Raw genomic sequence first — 9,988 nt, forward strand, 5'->3', positions numbered from 1 at the left:
AGGCCACAATTGGAAGTTGAAGACACAAATGAGTCAGAGAGATAGTAGGAAGTATTTCTTCAGTCATAGAGTTGTAAGGCAGTGGAATAGCCTAGAAAATGACGTAGTGGAGGCAGGAACCATACACAGTTTTAAGACGAGGTTTGAAAAAGCTCATGGAGCGGGGAGAGAGAGGGCCTAGTAGCAACCGGTGAAGAGGCGGGGCCAGGAGCTAGGACTCGACCCCTGCAACCACAAATAGGTGAGTACACACACACACACACACATACACACACACACACACACACACACACGCACACACATACACACACACACACGCACACACATACACACACACACACACACACACATACACACATACACACACACACGCACACACACACACATACACACACACACACACACACACATACACACACACACACACACACACACACGCACACACATACACACACACACACACACACACACATACATACACTTTTCTCAATATCTCTTATGAAATATATTCTCTCATCAACATCCTTTATCATCTTACTACTGAACAACCCCCCAGATAACTTCGAACACTCTCATAAATCATTTGAATACTCTTGCACATCATTTGAACACCTTCAAGAAACACCTTTGAATAGTCTCAGACAACACTGAAACACTTTCAAGACAACATTTTGTTTACTCCCAAATAAGATTTGACATCTCTAATTTATCTACACTTACATATTTCATTAAATTACAACTCATCCACCAAACTCCTACCGCATTCGTCAGATTTTTACAAGATTAGCACAAAAACTAGCTTACATACTTATGAGTCATTACCAACACTAACACACACACACACACACACACACCACACTTTACTTTGAACACTGCCAAAAACACCATCAATTACCATTGAATACTCCAAAAACATCATTCGAACACACCCAAATCACCACCGAATACTCCCAGAACACCTTCAATAATACTCTTGCACATCATTTGAATACCATCAAAAACATCATCAAACTCCTTTGAATACTCCCAAATACACCACTGAATACTACCAAAACACCATCACTTAATGCTACCAAAACGCCACTGAATACTGCCCAAACACTACTAAAAATCACCAGAAACTAAGATCAACACTACCAGCTAATACCCATTTTATAGAAATCCCCACTAATTTTTTCTTAAATGTAATGCACATTCCTCCCTACACTCACTAAATTTCTAATAAAATCCATCTCCTCAAATCCACATAGTTTAATATTATTCTCATAACCCACAATTTTTCTCAGTTCAACTATTTCATCAGAAAAAAAAGTCACCCGCATTTTCATTTTGACTCAGTAATATTCACAACATGTCACAAATTTTTAGAAAACACTCATTTTTATAAATATATCACGAACACATCCAACTAAGATATGATATAAATCGCATTTTTAGTCACATTCCCTCGATTTCGGTAATATGAACAAAATGTTTGCGATAACATTAGAACATTTTCAAATTACGTTGGAGCACTTTCAGAAATATATTGGAACACTTCCAAATTACATTAGAGTACTCCAGAATTACTTTGAACGATTCCATTTTTGGATATTTCCAAATTAGTTTTGGAAACTTTATCTTAATATCGAACATTATTTTCTTGTTGGTAAACACACTCAATGGTAGAAATATTTACTCGATTTCCGGATAGAAACACAATCCTCGCTCTGAGAGACTCCTTGAGCTTATATGGCTTACCCCAAAGTATTGCGTCATGATTTTTGTACAACCCCCTCCGGCGATAATCTCCTTACTGAACACTTGTGTCAACACAGGACAGACAGACGCCATGAAATGGTGTTCGCACCCAAGGTAGAAAATCGCGTACTCATTACGTTTCTCCTTACAACACACCTGCGTGTAATCATGAAAAAGAGATATAACATTTGTATTCTACCTCAATACTTTTTTTCATGCTAAGGTTTGATTGATTTAAAATTCATCATGTCTTAAGAATTTTTATTAAACATTTCTCTTTTTAATGAATGATTCATCATATATTATTAATCTTGGTGTAACAACACGCTCTAAACATCATAAATCCTCCTCTCTAGGTCTTTTTTCTTCCAAGCCCCGTCACATCAGTACCTGTAAATGTTAATATTTTTTTTATTTCATTAGCATATAATGGGGAGAATTTTGCATCATCACCTGTAAAAGATATAAACCAACTAAAAGTTATATATTTTTTTTCACTATCAGTATCACTATCACTATCACTATCAGTTAAGTTAAATATCTTCCCACTATTAACTTAAAAGCATAATCATACTGTGTCCCCTTATTAACTTAAATGAACTAAAAGCGTGTTGTTAACTTAAATGATGTAAGCATTATGGTAGACATGATTCTTGGTGTTCTGGTAGAGAGAGAGAGAGAGAGAGAGAGAGAGAGAGAGAGAGAGAGAGAGAGAGAGAGAGAGAGAGAAAGGCCGAAATGGTAAGTAACACATTTCACGAAGACGTAAATATGAGTTATATATTAGTTCAAATATATTTCTCTCTTCAAGTTATAATTACTTCCTCATAATAATAATTTAAATGAATTAAACCACTGATACAAGGTAAATAATTTTATTTTTTTTTTTTTTTTTATTATCACACCGGCCGATTCCCACCAAGGCAGGGTGGCCCGAAAAAGAAAAACTTTCACCATCATTCACTCCATCACTGTCTTGCCAGAAGGGTGCTTTACACTACAGTTTTTAAACTGCAACATTAACACCCCTCCTTCAGAGTGCAGGCACTGTACTTCCCATCTCCAGGACTCAAGTCCGGCCTGCCGGTTTCCCTGAATCCCTTCATAAATGTTACTTTGCTCACACTCCAACAGCACGTCAAGTATTAAAAACCATTTGTCTCCATTCACTCCTATCAAACACGCTCACGCATGCCTGCTGGAAGTCCAAGCCCCTCGCACACAAAACCTCCTTTACCCCCTCCCTCCAACCCTTCCTAGGCCGACCCCTACCCCGCCTTCCTTCCACTACAGACTGATACACTCTTGAAGTCATTCTGTTTCGCTCCATTCTCTCTACATGTCCGAACCACCTCAACAACCCTTCCTCAGCCCTCTGGACAACAGTTTTGGTAATCCCGCACCTCCTCCTAACTTCCAAACTACGAATTCTCTGCATTATATTCACACCACACATTGCCCTCAGACATGACATCTCCACTGCCTCCAGCCTTCTCCTCGCTGCAACATTCATCACCCACGCTTCACACCCATATAAGAGCGTTGGTAAAACTATACTCTCATACATTCCCCTCTTTGCCTCCAAGGACAAAGTTCTTTGTCTCCACAGACTCCTAAGTGCACCACTCACTCTTTTTCCCTCATCAATTCTATGATTCACCTCATCTTTCATAGACCCATCCGCTGACACGTCCACTCCCAAATATCTGAATACATTCACCTCCTCCATACTCTCTCCCTCCAATCTGATATTCAATCTTTCATCACCTAATCTTTTTGTTATCCTCATAACCTTACTCTTTCCTGTATTCACCTTTAATTTTCTTCTTTTGCACACCCTACCAAATTCATCCACCAATCTCTGCAACTTCTCTTCAGAATCTCCCAAGAGCACAGTGTCATCAGCAAAGAGCAGCTGTGACAACTCCCACTTTGTGTGTGATTCTTTGCTTACCTTATAAGTTACTCACACATTAGGTTCAATGTTTTTAATATATTGTTTAATATCTGTGAAAAGTTCTCTCCAAATTAATTTCCACTTCTTTGTGTTGTACCATCTATGCAAAATGCACAGATTATAGTGTCTATTAAATATTTGACTGACAAAGTTTTCAGATATATTGTTTTCCAAAATATAATATACCAGATCATCACTCCACTCTGTTACCATTTTATCAATGAATTCATGCGAATCAAGTTCATTTTCTAACCAATTTTTAACTCGTTGAAAATTCTTTTCACTCATTGATTCACCATCTTTCCTTAAGAGTTGATTGACAGTGTTGCAAAATTCCAACCAAGGAAGATCTTTCACTGTTTCAGAAATAACAATGAAATCACCAAGTTTCCCCATATTAGATGCTTTCGATGCGGTTCCCTGATAATGTCTTGTGGTGACTTACACACAACTCTCCCATACACATAAAGAGTTGCTAAATAGTATTAAATGAAAATTTCATTAAACTTACCTAAACTAGGATCAGCCATTTCAAAATCCATCTTTGTAATTAATATTTTGGGCTTTGGTATAATTAAAGTTTGAGATAAATGACTACTCCATTCACATTCTCGTAACAATAAATTTTCCAATATTTCTTCACTCCGTCGTTGAGTCATTTCTTGTACCTCAGCTACAATCTCTTCTTTTGAGAGAACACGTTCCGCATCAATTCTTTTTTGAAAGGGTTCGACTCTCTTAATTGTATATAACATTTCTATAAACACCACACTAGTATGTTTTTTCGTAACCATCTCCACATTTCTTCTTCTGCTCAAGTGATTCCTTACCATTTCACTCCAAATATTTTTACCAAAAATAATAATACAAATACACATTACAGGGAATTTCTTCAAAGCATATATATTATCCATCGTATATTTCAATCAATATGTTTAGCCATTGTTAACTTTCCTTATTTTTCAGTAAAAAAGAAATATTCAGACAATATTTTTTTGGCAACACTTACTACTTGTTTGTGACATCACGCTCCCCCAAACAGGATTGAACATCTTCCCATTATTAACTTAAAAGCATAATCATACTGTGTCCCCTTAACTTAAATGAACTAAAAGTGTGTCGTCACTATCCATCAACACGTTAAAACAGGATAGAGCAGGTATCTTCCCCTTATTAACTTAAATGAACTAAAAGCTTGACGTCACGATACTCATTGATCAAATTTTTCTTACCTTTAATTGTCTTCATGTATTTCCAGGTATGTACCATCGGTATAGTAATAACAAGTCATAATACCGTTGAAGTAAGTTATGATTACACTCTACAGGATCCAACAAACACATTACCAATTCCAATCATTTGCTAGAAATCAACACAGTTGGTGAAGTTCCCCACGAAGTTCATCCACGATACAACTTTTTCATAATTTTTCTTGCTAAGATCACCTCCTCCGGATAAGACTTTACATATTAAAGGTTTATATTCATTCCACTTAAGATTCTTCACCTCATCAAAGAGATCCAACAAATGTTTAACTCTCCCCATCCTGTATGACACTAAACTCATGGTGGTTCATTCATCTATCGTCATGGTGATGCCATGTAGTGTTTTCATGGAACAAATTTCTCTACACATATAGTTATAAAAACTACTAACTCGACAACCCTCGTGGTGAAAAGAGTATAAGAAGACACATCTGTATTGAGTTACAAGAGTATTTAGATGGAGACTTCAGATCTACGTTAAGTTCACTGGACTGTAAAAATTCAAGTGAGATTTTTGTTATAGTCTAAAAAAATTTGTGTTAGAGTCATCTTGTGTTTAAGTTAACAAGATGAAAAGCTCAATTAATAAGTGGAAGTTACATGTGAAAAAAAATTTGTTACAGAAGCAAAAGTGTCTACACATCACTGCTCTGATAAAGAAATGATTAATTCAATAGAAGACCTTGATCACAACCCTCCAAAACAAAGGAAGGTGACTGAACAATATCTCACCGATAAAGAAATGCTGATAGCAATGGAAGATTTTGAACATGAGTTTTTAATGAGATATTATTGAGTAAATTCACCCACAATGTAATTTTTAGAAATTCTAATGAGAAATATTTTTTTTTCATTTGTTGAGTAACAAACTTAATTTTTGGGATATAATACTATATTTTATCAAAATTACAGGTAAAGAAGCAACAAAAGATGAAGAAAAATATCTTTCGTTAATGAAAGGTAATATTACAAAAGATTTTAGTGGCAGTCATAAAATTCTTTTAGTACAACAAGCAAATTATTGTGCTGATAAATTGAAAAAGGGAGGTCTTGCTGATGCTTTAAGTCAGGTTTTACCACTAGCAATCCATATTCATTTAGATCTCCTGGATGTCATAAAGCAAATCTAGCTAGTGAAGTCACTCGTGATAAATTTGAGAGCATAAAATTTGTAAATAATGGAAAAAATAACCCCATGATTGCCAATATGTTCGCACATTATGCAATGGGACCTCCACATAAGTATTATATGAACTGTAAAGTTGATAAGACCTACTACAATACATGCAAATATTTAGATACAAAGAAAGGTCGTGAGATTATATTTAAAGAGTGCATGAATGATCTTGTTAAGTGGTTATTAACAGACCCCAACGGGATTATAATGGAAAAAGTTGTGTTTCCAGAAGGAATTGGATGTGCTTCAGCTGGAGGTGATTGGCATGCATATCTTAAAATCATTCATGATTTTGCAAAGGAATTAAAAAAACGTCGTAGAAATATTGTTGTCATTATTGTAAAATATGACAAATAAAATATCTCTATAATACTTTTTTTTGTTTTATTCACCATCACTCTAAAACCTTATTAGGCAACTGAATAGAGATCATACATCTGGCAGGAATGGTAATGAGTATAAACATCTCTGATCTTTGTTGTTCATACATCAGTACCTCTTCCACCAGAGAGTGACTAACCATCTCAAGAAAATGGAGACAGACAATAGGATGGAAAAATATTTTAAAATTGAAGAAGGAAAATTGTACAATGAAAAATATTGTCGTGACAACGCCTGCATTATTTTTCATGCGAATTGTGTTGCTATAAAAGGATATGGTGCAAGTTATTATTTGGGTAAGAAATATCCTTATGCTGATGTGTATCGGAGTAGAGAACCATTATTTAATCTGAGAAGATGCAGAGTTGAAGATCGTGATACTCCTGGTACAACACAGAGAAGTCGAAATTAATTTGGAGAGAACTTTTCACAGATATTAAACAATATATTAAAAACATTGAACCTAATGTGTGAGTAACTTATAAGGTAAGCAAAATTATTTACCTTGTATCAGTGGTTTAATTCATTTAAATTATTATTATGAGGAAGTAATTATAACTTGAAGAGAGAAATATATTTTAACTAATATATATAACTCATATTTACCTCTTCGTGAAATGTGTTACTTACCATTTCGGCCTTCTCTCTCAACCAGAACACCAAGAATCATGTCTACCATAATGCTTACATCATTTAAGTTAACAACACGCTTTTAGTTCATTTAAGTTAATAAGGGGACACAGTATGATAATGCTTTTAAGTTAATAGTGGGAAGATATTTAAGTTAACGAGAGGAATAGTGATGTAACACTTGAGAGGCACATGTTTGGGATAGTGAAAAAAAATATATAGCTATTAGTTGGTTTATATCTTTTGCAGGTGATGATGCAAAATTCTCCCCATTATATGCTAATGAAATAATAAAAAAATATTAACATTTACAGGTACTGATGTGACGGGGCTTGGAAGAAAAAAGACCTAGAGAGAAGGATTTATGATGTTCAGAGAGTGTTGTTACCCCAAGATCAATAATATATGATGAATCATTCATTAAAAAGAGAAATGTTTAATAATAATTCTTAAGACATGATGAATTTTAAATCAATCAAACCTTAGCATGAAAAAAAGTATTGAGGTGGAATACAAATGTTATATCTCTTTTTCATGATTACACGCAGGTGTGTTGTAAGGAGAAACGTAATGAGTATGCGATTTTCTACCTTGGGTGTGAACTCCATTTCATGGCGTCTGTCTGTCCTGTGTTGACACAAGTGTTCAGTAAGGAGATTATTGCCGGAGGGGGTTGTACAAAAATCATGACGCAATACTTTGGGGTAAGCCATATAAGCTCAAGGAGTCTCTCAGAGCGAGGATTGTGTTTCTATCCGGAAATCGAGTAAATATTTCTACCATTGAGTGTGTTTACCAACGAGAAAATAATGTTCGATTTTAAGATAAAGTTTCCAAAACTAATTTGGAAATATCCAAAAATGGAGTCGTTCAAAGCAATTCTGGAGTACTCTAATGTAATTTGGAAGTGTTCCAGTATATTTTTGAATGTGCTCCAACGTAATTTGGAAATGTTCTAATGTTATCCCAAACATATTGTTCATATTACCGAAATCGAGGGAATGTGGCTAAAATGTGATTTATATCATATCTTAGTTAGATGTGTTTGTGATATATTTATAAAAATGAGTGTTTTCTAAAAATTTGTGACATGTGAATATTACTGAGTCAAAATTAAAATGCGGGTGACTTTTTTTCTGATGAAATAGTTGAACTGAGAAAAATTGTGGGTTATGAGTATAATATTAAACTATGTGGATTTGAGGAGATGGATTTTATTAGAAATTTAGTGAGTGTAGGGAGGAATGTGCATTACATTTAAGAAAAAATTAGTGGGGATTTCTATAAAATGGGTACTAGCTGGTAGTGTTGATCTTAGTTTCTGGTGATTTTTAGTAGTGTTTGGGCAGTATTCAGTGGCGTTTTGGTAGTATTCAGTGGTGGTGTTTTGGTAGTATTCAGTGGTGTATTTGGGAGTATTCAAAGGAGTTTGATGATGTTTTTAAATGTGTTCAAATGATGTTTTTGGAGTATTCATAGGTAAATGTTGATCTTAGTTTCTGCTGATTTTTTTAGTAGTGTTTGTGCAGTATTCAGTGGTGTTTTGGTAGTATTCAGTGGTGGTGTTTTGGTAGTATTCAGTGGTGTATTTGGGAGTATTCAAAGGAGTTTGATGATGTATTTGATGATGTTCAAATGATGTGCAAGAGTATTATTGAAGGTGTTCTGGGAGTATTCGGTGGTGATTTGGGTGTGTTCGAATGATGTTTTTGGAGTATTCAATGGTAATTGATGGTGTTTTGGGCAGTGTTCAAAGTAAAGTTTGGTGTGTGTGTGTGTGTGTGTGTGTGTGTGTGTGTGTTAGTGTTGGTAATGACTCATAAGTATATGAGCTAGTTTTTGTGCTAATCTTGTAAAAATCCGACGAATGCGGTAGGAGTTTGGTGGATGAGTTGTAATTTAATGAAATATGCAAGTGTTGATAAATTAGAGGTGTCAAATCTTATTTGGGAGTAATCAAAATGTTGTCTTGAAAGTGTTTCAGTGTTGTCTGAGACTATTCAAAGGTGTTTCTTGAAGGTGTTCAAATGATGTGCAAGAGTATTCAAATGATTTATGAGAGTGTTCGAAGTTATCTGGGGGGTTGTTCAGTAGTAAGATGATAAGGATGTTGATGAGAGAATATATTTCATAAGAGATATTGAGAAAAGTGTGTGTATGTGTGAGTGTGTGTGTGTGTGTGTGTGTGTGTGTGTGTGTGTGTGTGTGTTAACTTCGTAATATGTAAAATTGTGTCAAGTGAATTTATCGAAAAGTGATTATAAGTTGTAAGTGTTGTGGTGATTTTTTCTGATGAAATTGTTGGTTATGAGTGAAAGGGAGATGGGTGAGTGGATGTGAAGAAATGTGGGTGAGATGGAGAGGGGTATGGGGAGGGTTGTATTAGAAATTTAATGAAATATGGGAGGATTTTACTGAAAATAAAGGTAATGTGTGAATATTATAAAAGAAATTATAGAAGTGAAAAGTTATGATACATTGGAAAAGATTGGAGGGTGTAGAAACGTGCCGCAGTAGTTGGGTATGAGATAATTATTTGTTATGAGTATAATATTAATTTATATGGATACAAGGAGATGGGTATGGAGAGGATTGTGTTCGAATTTTAGTAATGTAGGAAGGAATGTGCATTACATTTAAGATTCAGTAAAAAGAATGGGAAAAATTTGTATCGAAAGAGGAAAAATTTTGAATAAGTTGGTAAGTGATGAGGGTTGTGGGTATTGTTGTCGAACTAGAGATACCAAAAAGATGTGGGTTGTGGGGTGTTGTGGGTGTTGTGAGTTGTGGGTGTTGTGAGTTGTGGGTGTTGTTGTCAAACTAGTGATGCCGAAAAGT

General features: G+C 35.0%; 1 long non-coding RNA gene across 1 annotated transcript; it reads right to left on the reverse strand.

Moving 5' to 3' along the window:
* Positions 1 to 1,987: 1,987 nt before the first annotated feature.
* Positions 1,988 to 5,240, reverse strand: LOC138854626 (uncharacterized). The gene is made up of 2 exons (XR_011393823.1): positions 4,930 to 5,240; positions 1,988 to 2,130 (listed from the first exon to the last, which is right to left on the reverse strand). It is a non-coding gene; the product is annotated as an uncharacterized lncRNA (long non-coding RNA).
* Positions 5,241 to 9,988: the final 4,748 nt, after the last annotated feature.

This window comes from Cherax quadricarinatus, chromosome 65 (genome assembly GCF_038502225.1).
Source record: "Cherax quadricarinatus isolate ZL_2023a chromosome 65, ASM3850222v1, whole genome shotgun sequence".
Classification (NCBI taxonomy): Eukaryota; Metazoa; Arthropoda; class Malacostraca; order Decapoda; family Parastacidae; genus Cherax; species Cherax quadricarinatus.